We start from the raw sequence: 15,653 nt of genomic DNA on the forward strand, positions 1-15,653 counted from the left end.
CAAGATCAAAATAACAATTGGCACCAAGATAAAGTAATGGATGAATACAAGGTCCCAAGGCTTGCATCAGATGAAGGCTTAGTTTAAAATCACTTGGTTTCAGAATATTGGCATTGGCCAAGTCCTTTTTTGCACAGGGAATGTTGCCTAATCCTAAGTCCAAAAGTTCAGATCAAGATCAATAATCCACCAAATATCTTTTAGGGTTTCTGTTGCTTATTAAGTGTTTTAAGGTCCTAAGACCACAAACAAAATCAAAATGCACAAACAAATATATACTATCACAAGATATGGCTCAAATGAGCAAAGTAAAAATGACATAAACATAAACAAGTTAAATGAAATGTAAATGGCAATGAATGATAAATGACTGAAAATTAAATTCCATAAAGTAAATGACTTGAAAGTAAAACAATATGAATAAGAGTTAGTCAAATGTTAGTTAAGTGTTAGTGGTGTTTTTCTTTTTTATTGATTAAGTCATTCTTTGGAGAACACTCAACCATCCATTCACAAGCATGGATCCTTAAACCAAGACATCTTCCATAGGAAGGAAAAAAGGTCAAGTTTCCACACAATACCATGAAGGATGGGAGACTTACAATCTCACTTACTAGAATGTTATGCCTTTAGGGTCAAATTTATCTCTATGTTAAGCAATCATAATTGGACTTATGTAGAAGTCACAACTATTTGAGGCCGGGCAATACAAATTTAGGTGTTAATGCATGTTAGAGATTTGGTATAATGAACCAAACTCCTAAAACATATCACACACTAAAAGAAAAGATCAAAAGGGATGAACCTATCTCATCCATACTTGTATTGGTTCATCTGACACAAGGTCATGGATGAACCAATTAGCCTTAGGATATTTGAGATTTCATTGGTCAATGAAAGGAATGGGAAAGAATAGAGATGAAGATGAAGGGGGAGGCAAATGAGAGAAACACAAATTGGTCATGGGAGGAATTTTATCAAATTAAAATCATTCATTCATTTTGGGAGATGAAACGTACATTTCATCAATCCCCTAAATCCATTTATTTTAATCCAACAAAAGTTAAATCAACCTTGACCAAGGCCCAAACAAATAATCAAAAATCAAAAGACCATAAAAATGCGTCAACCTAATTTTTACACAATTAATCAATTAAAAACCAATTTAAAAATGCATTAAAATACAATTTAATTTGGTCAAAACCTAAAATCTCTTCAAAACACCAAATAAATGACCAAGAGATTTATCCTAGGTCAAACAAGGTCAAAGGACCTTAGATAAAAAAATTCATGATTTTTGAAATGTCAGAAGTATTTTTAAACAATTAAAAAAATGCACAAAAACATTTAATTCATGAAAAATATCAAAATTATTCCAAAAAATAATTTTAATTTAGAAAATGAAATAGGAAAATATTTAAAGATTTTTTGGATTAAAAATAAAGTTAATATGAATTAAACAAAATAAAAGGATTAAACATAAAATCAGAAAATACAAAAAAAAACAAGGACCATCAGATCTCCCTCATTAATTGAGGTGGAAGATCTGATGGCCAAAACACGCGCTCCATCATGTACCACAGTCAAACGCATGTACACGCGTGGTAATCAGAAGCAAAGGCTGAGATTAGATCCTTGGACCAAGATCAGATGGATGAGAGGAAGCCAACTTACCACCGGAGCCTTAGCTCCGGTCATCTTCTCCGGTGACCTCCACCAGACTGGTCCAACCTACACTTAATAAAAAATGAAAAACAAGGACACTATTTCAAAGAGAAAATGCTCAGGAGCTCGAATCTGGCTTCAATTTTCTCTAATTCCAAGTATATCAATAGATACAGGGATTTGAATTTTGAGGATCATGAACTAAGTTGCTTCAATTTGACCTCAAAGCAACTCAATCTTGTTTCCTACATTGGAAGGACTTCAGCCAACAAAAAATCAATCAAAATAATTGAGAAATAAGGGAGAATCTAAGAGGAGAAGTTTCTAAAATTTCACCTTCAAGTAGCTTCAATTCAGCTTGATCTTGATCTGGATTTACTTGATTCTTCTTCCTCTTGCTTGTAGTAACCAATTGAGATGAAAAAGGCAATGAATCCTTGGAGTTTGAACTTCAAAGTAGAAGGTGAAATTCAAACTCGATTTCAAAGAAATCTTCAAGGAATTCTATGGTGTGAAGTTATGAGTTCTCTTGGCAAAGGTTAGGCAAGGTGTGTGTGTGATTTCTAAGGCCATGAGCTTGTTTAAATAGGCAAGGGAATTGCTCTTTGCACCACTTGAAAATTTGCTAAAATTGGAAATCAAGGTGCATGGATGAATGAGCAATGATTTGGGCCTAAAGAATGATGTAGTCTAACTTCAATTCATGCACAAAGAGTACTGAGGTCATGACATGGAAGCATGCAAAGAGGAATGATCATTTGAATCCAAAACTTGCCAAAATAAATCCCATAAAGGATCCATGCGCAAGTCCCTCAATTTTGGTCCAAATAAGGTGATCTTGGACTTTTTGGAAAGGTGAGATCAAGGGAAACAAGTTTCATGTTGAACACTTTTCCATTTGAATCTTGGATCATGATGAATTTTGAGGTGGAAGTTTAGAAAATCAAACATATTTGAAAATTTTCTAAGTACCAAGTCAAATGTTCACTTCTTCCACCTTGAATAACTTTTTCTGTCGACTTCAAATGGAACACGTTCCTTCATTAAAGTTGTAGCTATTTAAAACCTATTCAATTTGGTCACAAACTTGACCTCATTTGGATTTGTCCTGAAGGAGTTATGCATTTTAGAAGTTGTGGAAAATCACTTGTTCAATGGTAATGACCCAAAATGACCTATAATGTTTCCTCTTGGAACATGCATTTGCAAGTTGAATTTGAACTTATTCCAAGCATAATAGTTGCAAAGGACATCTTTAATTTGATGATGGAACTTTAATGGATTTCATATAATAAAATTTGAGCAATTTATGGTCCTTGGAAGTTGACCTCCTAACTAGGGTTCAGACAAAATGACCTATAATCTTTCACCATATAAAATGACTTTCCAAGAAAAACTAGCTCTTGACTTAAACATGAAAGTTGTTTGGAATGTCATAAGGAGTAACTTTTCTCTTGTAAGAATTTTCATATGACAAAAGTTTTAGGATATAGGGTCTAGGGAACCCCAGTTTTGACTAGTTGACTTTCTCTAGTCAACCACCAAGAACCAACTTGCAAACTTGACATTCTCTTGATCTCTTGGACTCGTGGAGGATAATATATGCATAATATGATTGAATATGAAGTATCCCTTGAAATATTTGATCAAATGTTGAAGAAACTTGTTAAGGAAGTCACACAAGATGACCAGATGAATTAGGGCTTCCAAGGCAAACAAGCTTCAAACTCTTGATGAATTCTTGATCAAAATGATATGTTAAGACCATGGGGATCCATATATGATGTCTAGAGTCATTTTGAAATATCTCTTGATTAGTATCTTTGCATTGAGGGTCTCAAACCATAGATATGAGCTTGGTGGAGCATGGGTGAACACACATACTACCTACAGAAGCAACAAACTATGCATTGACATATTTTTGGTATTTTGGTTAGTAAGTAATGAAAAAGAAAGTATGATACAATAAAATGTGCTTGGTGGCCTCTCCCAATGCAAACCCAATGAATAAGGGGTAAGGAGGATGCCAAGGTGTGATCCCTAAGCCAATGCATATGATGAGATAGCATGAGGGATCTTAGGGTCAAAATTGGGGTCTTACAGAACCTATATTTTGTGATGAAACACTTATGGACACTGAGTAGATTCTAGCAATGCAAGAACAATTGAACCAATTCTCCAAAAATGATGTGTTGACTCTTGTGCCTAGACCCAAAGGAATTCCTGGCATTTGGACAAAATGGGTCTTCAAAAACAAGTTGAATGAAAAAGGAGAAGTGGTAAGGAACAAGGCCATACTGGTTGCACAAGGCTATAGTCAGCAAGAAGGGATTGACTATACTGAGACCTTTGCACCATTTATCCACTTAGAGTCTATTTGTCTCTTAATTTCTTTCGTTGTTAATCCTAACATCATCTTGCATCAGATGGATGTTAAAAGTGCATTTCTGAATGGTTACATAACTGAAGAAGTGTATGTGCACCTACCTCATGGTTTTGAAAATCATAAAAATATAGATTTTGTTTTCAAACTTCAGAAATATTTGTATAGTCTGAAACAAACTCCTAGAGCATGGTATGAAAGACTAAGTAATTTTCTTCTAGAAAGTGATTTTACCAGAGGAAAAGTTGATACGACTTTGTTCTATAATGTTAGAATAATATTTGGTTATGTATCTATACCTTGAGTTTTGATGATAACAATGTTGTATTTGTGTGAGAATAATTTTGACACCCTAATGGTTTGTTATTGTGTAGCTTTAACAACCAATTTCGATTTTGAGTATATGACGTGCAACGTCATCAGTTTCTGAATGATGAGTTCCAATTCCGCTTCTGCGTCAGTCATAAGAAGTTCTGAAAGATGTTCAAAGTTGATGCTACAATAATCTTTCTAATTTTGTGTTGATTCACTCCTGAGAAGCTTCTGAGGAGGCGATATGTTTCTATTGCAACATTATCTCAATTCGTGCTTTTGGACGTGACTCTGATCACTAAGCTTCTGAAGAATGACAAGCTTTTGAAGTTGTGTTACTTAGCTGAAGATTCTGAAGATCTCAAGCCAGACGTTGAGGTTATCAAGGTTCTAACTGTAGATTCTGAAGCCTCTGAAGATTCTAAAGATACTAAAGATCTCAAGCCAGACTACTGACGCTGTCAAGGTTCCGACCGAAGAATTTTTTTAATCCAACTTTATGTTTCTTCATTTCATGCTTCATCAACTTTCAGCAGAAGCCAATAAACTTTATGATAAGATCAAATGGGCATGTGATCAAATAGTACATAGTGCAAATCGAATATGCTTTCCACTACCTGATATCATGGGCAAGGATAATACTATACATCACATCTATCATTGAATTTATGGGCGAAGGACAGTATGCAATATCACTCTTTTCACCATCTAACAGTGTACAACCGCTCTATTTGGTTTCCCCATTTTTCCCTTCAACGGTCTTCTTGTTATGCTATATAAGTGGGACTGGGATACTTGAATAAAAGAAACACAAGAATGCTGAAGCGCTGCTAAACTTGACAAAGTCTATTTCTTTATGAAAAGTTATCATTCTTTATACACATTTTTTCTTTGAGTAACTCTTTATCATTTGTGTAAAATCAACATGTGTAGAAGCAACTTGTAACACTTAAAATATTATTCAAATTATTTGTTTGATTCCTTAAGGAGACAAGGGTATAGTCGGATCCTTGAGAAGACAAAGAAGGTTATTCTTTGTGAGTCCTTAAGGTGACTAGGGTATAGTCAGATCCTTGAGAAGACAAAGAAGGTTATTTTTTGTGATTATTGTAATCAGTTGATTATAGTGGATTAAGTCCTTGTGTATAAGGCAAAATCACTTTGGCAGGTGGACTTGAGTAGCTTTGAGTTTCAAGCAAACCAGGATAAAAATACTTGTGTTTTTATCTCTTTATTATTAACATTTAAGTGGTGTTCTTGAGTTGGTAAAAAGATTTTGTTTTGTAAAACCCAATTCAAACCCCCATTTCTTGTGTTTTTCACAGCTTCATTTGGCATCAAATCTCCGGTTCTGATTATGATAAAAGTTTTATCAACACTTCACCATGTTCAGTACCGATCCAAGTTTGTGTGAAAAATAATGGTCGTAGCTAATGCTGCTAATATGGTTAACAATAATCAAATAGATCACTACAGTGCAAAACCACCAATCTTTGATGGTGAGAAATTTTATTATTGGAAATATAGAATAGAAAGTTTCTTTCTTGGTTACAATGTTGATCTCTGGGATCTTGTAGTCGATGGTTATGTTCACCCAGTTAATGTTGAAGGAAATAATATAGCAAGAAGTGATATGATTGATCAACAGAAGAAAGATTTCAAAAATCATCATAAGGCCATAACTATATTGCTAAATACTATCTCTTATACTGAGTATAAGAAGATAAAAAACAGAGATTCTGCCAAATCTATTTTCGACTCTCTGAGGATGACTCATGAGGAGAATGCTCAAGTAAAGGAGACAAAGGTCTTGGCCTTAATCCAGAAGTACGAGGCATTCAGAATGGAGGATGATGAAACATTTGAGACTATGTTCTCAAGGTTTCAAATGCTTGTTGCAGGACTGAAAGTTTTTGACAAAGAATACTCAACAACTGACCACGTCAAGAAGATTATCAGAATCCTTCCTAAAAAATGGAGACTTATGATAACTGCTTTGAAGCTGGAAAAGGATATTAACAGTACTAGTCTTGAAGAACTTGTTAGTTCTTTAATAAGCCACGAGATTGAGCTCGAGGAAGATGAACCTCAGAAGCGAGGTAAATCTCTTGCTTTAAAGTCTAAGCCTGAGAAGACAAAAGCTTATCAAGCTGAGGAAGAATCAGAAGGTTCTGATGAAGACTCAGAAGATGACGATGAGTTGTCTCTGATTTTAAAGAGAGTCAACAAACTCTGGAAGCACATGCATAGTGGTCAAGGTAAGTTCTTAGGAGCTAGAAGGACCGTTGGTCGTTTTGATTCTTTGTCTGGATAGAAGAAGTAAGGTTTTGAAAAAGAAATTATCTACTTTGAGTGCAAGGAGTCAGGCCACTACAAAAATGATTGTCCTAAGCTGAAAAAGGACAAAAGGCCTAAGAAGAATGTTTCTAAAGGCAAGAAGGGATTGATGGCTACATGGGACTACTCAGAATCAGAAGAAGAAGATTTTGACGAGGAACAAGCCAACATTGCATTGATGGCAACAACAATTGATCCAGAAGGTTCTGAAGAACCAAAAGACAAGGTGTTGTCAAAATCAGAATCAGACTCCAATTCTGAAGAGGTGTTTTCTAACCTTTATCGTTCTGATCTTGAATCATATCTCTCTGAAATGCTAAGTACTCATTTCTAAAACCTAAGTATCATGCACAAATTCTCCATGATTATCCTTCTGCATAAAGACTCCAAGTTGTAAGAAACTCTGGGAAAACTAACAAGAGAGGACCCATAAAATGGGTACCTAAGGATAAAATAATTTATGTTGCAGACATCCTTAGCAGCTCAGCTGAAACACCGCATGGTACCTGGACAGTGGATGGTCGTGACATATGATGGGCAGAAGGTCTATGTTCCATGATTTGGAACTTAAGCCTGGAGGCTTCGTTGGTTTTAGAGGAAACTAGAAAGGAAAGATAATTGGCTCCGGAACTATTGGTAACGGTAAACTTCCTTCTATTACTAATGTTTTTTGTTGATGGTCTAATGCATAACCTTTTGTCTATTAGTCAACTTAGTGACAATGGTTATGATATCATTTTTATTCAAAAGTCATGTAAGGTTGTTAGTCAGAAAGATGGTACAGTCCTCTTTAACGGGAAGAGAAATACCAACATTTATAAAATCAGACTTTCTAATCTTGAGGATCAAAATGAAAATGTATAATGTCTATTAATGAGGAGCAATGGGTATGGCACAAACGTTTGGGCCATGTTAGCATGAGAAGGATTTCTTAGCTAAATAAGCTTGGATTAGTCATAGGCTTACCCAACCTGAAGTTCGCTTTAGATGCTCTTTGTGAAGCTTGTCAGAAAGGCAAGTTTTTTAAAAAATCTTTCAAAGTGAAAACTGTTGTTTCTACCTCTAGACTGTTAGAACTTCTGCACATTTATTTGTTTGGACCAGTGAAAATTGCCTCTATCAATGGAAAGAAATATTGATTGGTCATCGTTGATGACTATAGTCTATGGACATGGGTAAAGTTCTTGAAACACAAGGATGAGTCACATTTTATGTTCTCTAATTTTTGTTCACTAGTGCAAACAGAAATGAACTGCAAAATAGTCAGAGTCAGAAGTAATCATGGTAGTAAATTTGAAAATAAACATTTTGAAAATATTTTTGATGCAAATGGCATTTCTCATGATTTCTCATGTCCTAGAACTCAACTGCAAAATGGGGTTGTATAAAGGAAGAATAGGACTTTGCAAGGAATGGCTTGCACCATGATCCAAGAAACTGACATGGCTAAGCATTTCTGGGCAGAAGTTGTTAACACATCGTGTTATACTTAGAACAGAACTTCTATAGACCTATTCTGGGTAAGACTCCTTATGAATTGTGGAAGAACAGAAAGCCTAACATTTCTTACTTTCACCCTTTTGGCTGTGAGTGTTTTATGTTGAACACTAAAGAGAATCTTGGCAAGTTTGATTCTAAAGGCTATAAAATCTTTAACAATGAAACACGAATTGTTAAAGAATCAATTACTGTTAGATTCATTGATAAGCTTGACCCTGAAAATTCAAGCTAGTTAAAAAATTTACAGATTTGAAGATCAATCTTTTAGAATCCAAGGATAATGATTTTGGAGAAAAAACTCATAAGGCAAAGCTAAAGAAACTGAAGCAAACGATTTAGAAGCGACTCAACCAGGAGTTGGAATTGGTCCAACTCATCAAAAGAAAAGTACACTAAGAACTTCTCATTCTGCAGAATTGATTCTGGGAGATAAAGACGCTTCAGTCAGAACTAGATCTTCATTCAAACCTTCTGAAGAGACTCTTCTAAGATTGGTATCTATGATAGAACCCACATCTATTGATGAATCTCTTCAGGATAATGAATGAATTCCGGATATGCAAGAGAAATTAAATCAATTCACCAGAACGACATTTGGGATCTTGTTCAGAAACCAAAGGGTTTCCATGTAATTGGAACCAGATGGGTTTTCAGAAACAAGCTCAATGAGAAGGGCGAAGTTGTCAGAAATAATGCTCGATTAATACCACAAGGTTATAGTCAGCAATAAGGTATAGACTATACATAAACCTTTGCTCCAATTGCCAGGTCAGAATCTATTCATCTTTTATTTTCATTTGTTGTCAACCATAACATCATCCTTTATCAGATGGATGTTAAGAGTGAATTCTTAAATGGATACATTTATGAAGAAGTATATGTGCACCAACCTTATGGATTTGAAAGTTCTCAATATCCTGACTTTGTTTTTAAATTAAAAAATTGTTATATGGTCTGAAGAAAGCTCCCAGAGCTTGGTATGATAGACTAAATAACTTCCTTTTGGAAAATGATTTTACCAGGGGGAAAGTGGACACAACTCTTTTTTGAAAAACCTTTAAGAATGATATTCTGGTTATGCAAATTTATGTTGATGATATTATTTTTTGTTATGCTAATGCTTCATTGTGCATAAATTTTGCTAAGTTAATGCAAGCAGAGTTTGAAATGAGTTTGATGAGAGAACTCAAGTTCTTTCTAGGAATCCAAATTAATCAACAACCAGAAGGAACGTATATTCATCAGAATAAATATAGAAGGGAACTTCTGAATAAGTTTAAACTGTCAGAATGCAAGAAAATAAAGACTCCAATGCATCCTACATGTATTCTAGAGAAAGAAGAGGTAAGCAGTAAGGTAAATCAGAAGCTATCTCGAGGTATAATAGGCTCTCTCCTTTATCTAACTGCTTCTAGACCTGATATTTTATTCAATGTCTGCTTATATGCACTCATTTTTAATCAGATCCTAGGGAAACTCACTTAACTGTTGTAAAGAGAATCTTTAGGTATCTGAAAGGTACTACTAACCTTGGTTTGTTTTATAGAAAATCAAGTGAATATAAATTAGAAGGCTATTGTGATGCTGACTATGTTGGAGACAGAATAGAAAGGAAGAGTACTTCTTGAAGTTGTCACTTTCTATGAGACAATCTGATTTCATGGTCCAACAAGAGACATAGAACAATTGTGCTTTCAACAGCCAAAGTTGAATATATTGCAACTTCTGGATGCAGCACTCAGATGCTCTGGATGAAGAGTCAGCTGGAAGATTATTAGATATTCGAGAGTAACATTCCTATCGTCTGTAATAATAATTTTTTTATCTGTTTGTCTAAGAACCCTATCTTGCATTCTAGGGTTAAGCATATTGAAATTAAACATCACTTTTTACGTGAGTATGTTCAGAAGGGTATTTTTCACTTAAAATTTGTTGATACAGACCATCAATGGGCTGATATCTCTACAAAACCCCTTGCTGAAGATAGATTCATTTTCATTCTGAAAAACTTATTTATGGAATTATGTCCATAATGAAAATATTTATTTCATGATGTTTATGTGTTCATAACTCTATATTAGATTCTGAGAATTTATTTGTTGACTCTGAAACATGAGCTTTCTGAAGTAAGGATGTTTCATGAATCAAAAAGGTTCTATTCAGAAGCAATATTATCGATTTGTCTTCTTGATTCTGAACAGTCATTTCATTAAATGTTTGTCATATCGTTTGATATCATGTGGTTCTAAGTGGTGACAGATTTCCCACTTTCTGAGCATGCGTGATAATAGCGTGACACATTGGATTTCACAATTCTTGGAATTAGGTTAAAATCTCTTATGTTTCCCCCCATGACTGCATAATTTTAACCTTTCATCGTTGCAAAATTTTCTATATAAATCCACTTCACTCACATTTTCAAAATATACGCACAATACCCCTACACTTTCATCTTTCAAATCTAAAACACACTCTCTGCAACTGTTCATCCTCTCATTCAACTTCAACAGTGGTTGTTCCTCAATAATATATTCAACAACAACAATCTCCCAATCGCTCCATGGCTGATGAAAATTATCCCGTTATGGAAGGGATTCCTAAGTTAACTCTAAATACTCCTATTAATGAGTTAATGGTACTTTGTGAGACTATCGTGGACTTCAAAAATCTGAAGCACAATGGCTTCGATTTCTCTAAAACATTGGAATTCCAAGGATGGAAGGGTTTCTTTGAAAGGTTAACTAGTCTTTTTTATCCAGTGCTTGTGAAGCAGTTTTTGATACATGATGTGGCTTCAAAGGACACAATCTCTTCTTTCGTCATGAACAGAAAGATTGTTGTCACTGACAAATCTATCGTTGATCTTATTTCTAATGACGGTTGTGGAGAAAAGGGTCTACAACATTAAAATGGATGCAAGAAAAGAAGCTATGGTTGCATCCGTCATCTTCAAGGAAGAAACCAAGTTGGATGAAGGAAAAGGTCCAAGTGCGAAAGACCTAACTGATAGAATAAGGGTTTGGTTCAAAATCATTCTGGGATGCATTCATCATTGAACCAGTACAAACTCTTCCGACTACATCAACAATATCCAGAAGTATATGTTGTTCTTCTTAAAAAAAGGGTACAAATTGGCACTTCCATTAGAGAAACTAGAACTGGAAGTACATCAAAAAAGGGTAGGTTCATTCCAAATGGAAGATTAATTTATGTTATTTTGGTTGAGAAGGGTCTTATGAATGATCTTTTGATCAGTGGTTTAACTGATGAGTTAGTGAAGGATACTGGAAAGATCTTCTGGGGGAAGAATCTCAAGAGCATGAGTCTCATATTTAAGATAGTAAGGCCTTCATTCTCTTAAAGGATGATATCTGTGGAATAAGGATTCCAGTTGACAACTTTCCAATCTTCACCAAGATTGATCCTCCGAAAGATCTAGAGTATTATCTCGAAAGTTGTCTTATGGATAGATTTGATCCATTGGTTGATCCTTTCAACCTTCCAGAAACCTATCCAGATGTGCATGGGAAAAGGAAGAAAGAAGATTTTTAGAATATTGTTGGACATCTGGATAGTAGTAGAAGAAGAAGATTTTTACCCTTCTGGATGAAGATGAGGTGCCTATCAGTGAGTGCCAGAAAGCAATGCTTCTAAGGTACACATCTGGTGTTGTCCAACAATATTCTAAAGCTTCTGACACTACTACTTATGGTAAGCTTCCTGAAGCCAGTAATCTTGTTGTTTTTGATTCTGCTATTTCTGAAAGGATCTTACGAATTCAACCTCCTCCCACTTCTCGACCAATCACTTATCAACCAATTTCATCCATCTCTCAACCAACATCTGAACTTATTTTACTTCCACCTCCCAAAGAAACCCCTATATTAGATCTTGTTACATAAAATCCTACAGTTTCTGAAACTCTGTTACAACAACAACAACAACATATACTACCAACACCACCTCCTTCACAGTTACTTTCTTCACCCATTCCACCTTCATATGTTTCTGCTCCCCAAATTAAAAATCCAACGATAACAACCCCCAGAACATCTCCCTCGAGAGATTCTGGAAACCATATGTCTGAGGGTACTCCTGAAGGCATGTTCAATTATGAACGTGAACCTGAAGTATCTGATTTAGAAACACCCCAGATCATTTTCCCTAGATTTCCAACTATCTATGGTCCTGATCCTGATGAAACCAAAATAGACCTTTCCGTCAGAATTCCTAAACCACCTAAACCTAGTCCCAATATTGGTAAGATTCTGAGGAAGTTTGAGTCAGAATCAAGAAGCCATCTGCATGAAGTTATGACAATCAGTTTTTCTTCAACTAATCTGACTGAAAGTAACTCTGTTTGGGAAGCTTACAGAAGGCGGATTAACTCCAAAATCTCCAAGCTAAAGGATTTTGGGTATGACTCATCTGAAAGAAACTTTCGTTCTGGGTTTGTTCCCTTAATGGAACTCAGGAAGTTAAGAAATGCTCCAATATGTATTTGTGCTCCAAAGATTAAGGAAGTTGTTCAGGAAGTTGAGGTAGATTATGGGAATCTAGAATATGTTATGAAAGAAGTTGTTACACAGCCGATTGTTTTTGAAGACCAACAAACTGAAGTTTCTCTTCATCAACAGTCTGCCGGAACTTCTTCTGGAGAAATTCCTGATGCGCTTCGGAAGACCATGGATAAAATAAAAGTTGATAATGCTCTGGTCAAAGAACATCTAGACAGACAGGAAATGATGTTTCAGTTGATATTATCCAGACTTCCTCCGCCTCCTCCTCAGAAACCTTAACACTTTCTCAAAGTTTTTATTTTGCTTTAAATGTTTTCTTGTTGTATCATTTCTTCCTTTTGGCATTGATTAATGAAAACCATGTTTGTTTGTTTCCATCTTTTATCTTATTTCTTTTGCCTATGTCTTTTTTATTGATGACAAATGGGGAGAAACATATCTAAGGGGAAGAATCATAATTAATTTTGACATACCTACTTTCCTTAATAAGAACCCAAACACTGTTTAATGTTTTATGCTAACAACTACTTCGAAGAATAGTTTGTAAATTTTTTTGCAGGGTCAATTCAAACATCAGAAGCTCTATTGAAGTTTCAAATACCAGAATGTAAGTTATTAGTTTTTGAAGAAATGGTCTACTATCTTAGTCCGAAAAAAAGTTATGTTGATGATTGAGAATCAGATTCAAGCATATAAGTTTTCAAGGAATTAATAACCATATTTTGAACTTATAACATTGGGTATTTGGCATCAAGTTTTGAAGAATTGAAAAATTCAGCATCAAGCTATGAGGAATTGTAACTTCCATAGTAATCAGACTTGGCAATTAAGACTTTAATAAGAATTCTTAACCATGTTCTAAAAGTTCTTTTCAAAGAGATTTGTTCTTGAAAGGTAATCTAGCTCTGAAAGAGAATTTCAAAGAGAACCAGAATTCAAGCTTCTGAAGATAAACCAGCCTCAGAAGCTTCTTCAAAATAATTTAGCCAAGCTTTTGAAGTAAAGCTCATCAAAATGTTGATATTAACAAACTAGTGCTCTGGATAACATCAAAGAACTTCTGAAGACATACCAGATTCTGATTAAAGTTCATTTTGGTGCTTCAAAAAGTTTAATCAGGAAAGTTCTCTTTCATTCTAATTTATCTTTTTAGGATTATACATCTCAGGGGGAGCTTTGTGCTTCTATAAGATGTATTCTTCTGTGATTACCCTGTACAAAATTGTTCATCAAAATACATATTTTGTCATCATCAAAAAGGGGGAGATTGTTAGAACAAGATTTGGTTCTGCATCTATAACTTGAGTTTTGATGATAACAATGTTGTATTTATGTGAGAACAATTTTGGCACCCTAATGATTTGTTATTGTGTAGATTTAACAGCTAGTTTTGATTCTGAGTATATGACGTGCAACGTCATCTGTTTCTGAATGATGAGTTCCAATTCCGCTTTTGCACCAGTCATAAGAAGTTCTGAAAGATGTTCAAAGTTATTGCTGCAATGATATTTCTACTTCTGTGTTGATTCACTCCTGAGAGGCTTCTGAGGAGACGCTATGTTGTTGCTGCGACGTTCTCTTAGTTCGTGCTTCTGGATGTGACTCTGATCACTAAGCTTCTAAGTAATGGTAAGCTTCTGTAGTTGTGTTACTTAGCTGAAGATTATGAAGATCCCAAGCCAGACGTTGAGGTTATCAAGGTTCTAATTGTAGATTCTGAAGACTCTATAGATTCTGAAGATACTAAAGATCTCAAGCTAGAGTACTGGCACTATCAAGGTTCTGATCGAAGATTTTAAAGTTTCTGAATCCTGCTTTATGTTTCTTCATTTCATGCTTCATCAACTTTCATCAGAAGCCAATGAACTTGAAGATAAGATCAAATGGGTACGTGGTCAAATATTACATAGTACAAATCAAATATCCTTTCCATTATCTGATATCATAGGCAAGGGCAGTACTATACATCACACCTATAACTGAATTTATGGGCGTAGGACAGTACACAGTATCACTCCTTTTACCATCCAAAAGTGTACAACCGCTCTATTTGGTTTCCCCATTTTTCCCTCCAACGGTCTTCTTCTTATGCTATATAAGTGGGACTTGGAGACTTGAATAAAAGAAACACAAGAATGCTGAAGCGCTGCTAAACTTGACAAAGTCTATTTGTTTATGAAAAGCTATCATTATTTATACACCGTTTTTCTTTGAGTAATTGTTTATCATTTGTGTAAAATCTGCATGTGTGGAAGCAACTTGTAACATACAAAATATTATTCAATATGTTTGTTTGATTCCTAAAGGAGACAAGGATATAGTCGGATCCTTAAGAAGACAATGAAGGTTATTCTTTGTGAGTCCTTAAGGAGACTAGGGTATAGTCGGATCCTTGAGAAGACAAAGAAGGTTATTCTTTGTGATTATTGTAATCAATTGATTATAGTGGATTAAGTCCCTGTGTATAAGGAGAAATCACATTGGCGGGTGGACTGGAGTAGCATTTAAATGGTGTCTTAAGTTTTTATCTCTTTGTTATCTCTTTGTTATTAACATTTAAATGGTGTTCTTGAATTGGTAAAAATATTTTGTTTTATAAAACTCAATTCAAACCCTACTTTCTTGTGTTTTTCACACCCTCATGTAAGACATTAAAAAATGATATTCTTGTTGTTCAAAATAATATGGACGATATCATATTTGGTTTTGCTAATTTTACCATGTGCAAAGAGTTTGCTAAGTAAATGCAGGTAGAGTTTGAGATGATTCTGATGGGAGAAATCAAGTTCTTTATGGGTGTCCAAATTGATCAAAGTTCATAAGGAACATATATACATCAGAGAAAAAATACCAAATAACTTCTGAAGAAGTTTGACATGTCATAATGTAAGATAGAAAAAACTCTAATGCATCCTACATGTATTCTGGAGAAGGAT

The sequence above is a fragment of the Lathyrus oleraceus genome, chromosome 6, assembly GCF_024323335.1.
Source record: "Lathyrus oleraceus cultivar Zhongwan6 chromosome 6, CAAS_Psat_ZW6_1.0, whole genome shotgun sequence".
NCBI lineage: Eukaryota > Viridiplantae > Streptophyta > Magnoliopsida > Fabales > Fabaceae > Lathyrus > Lathyrus oleraceus.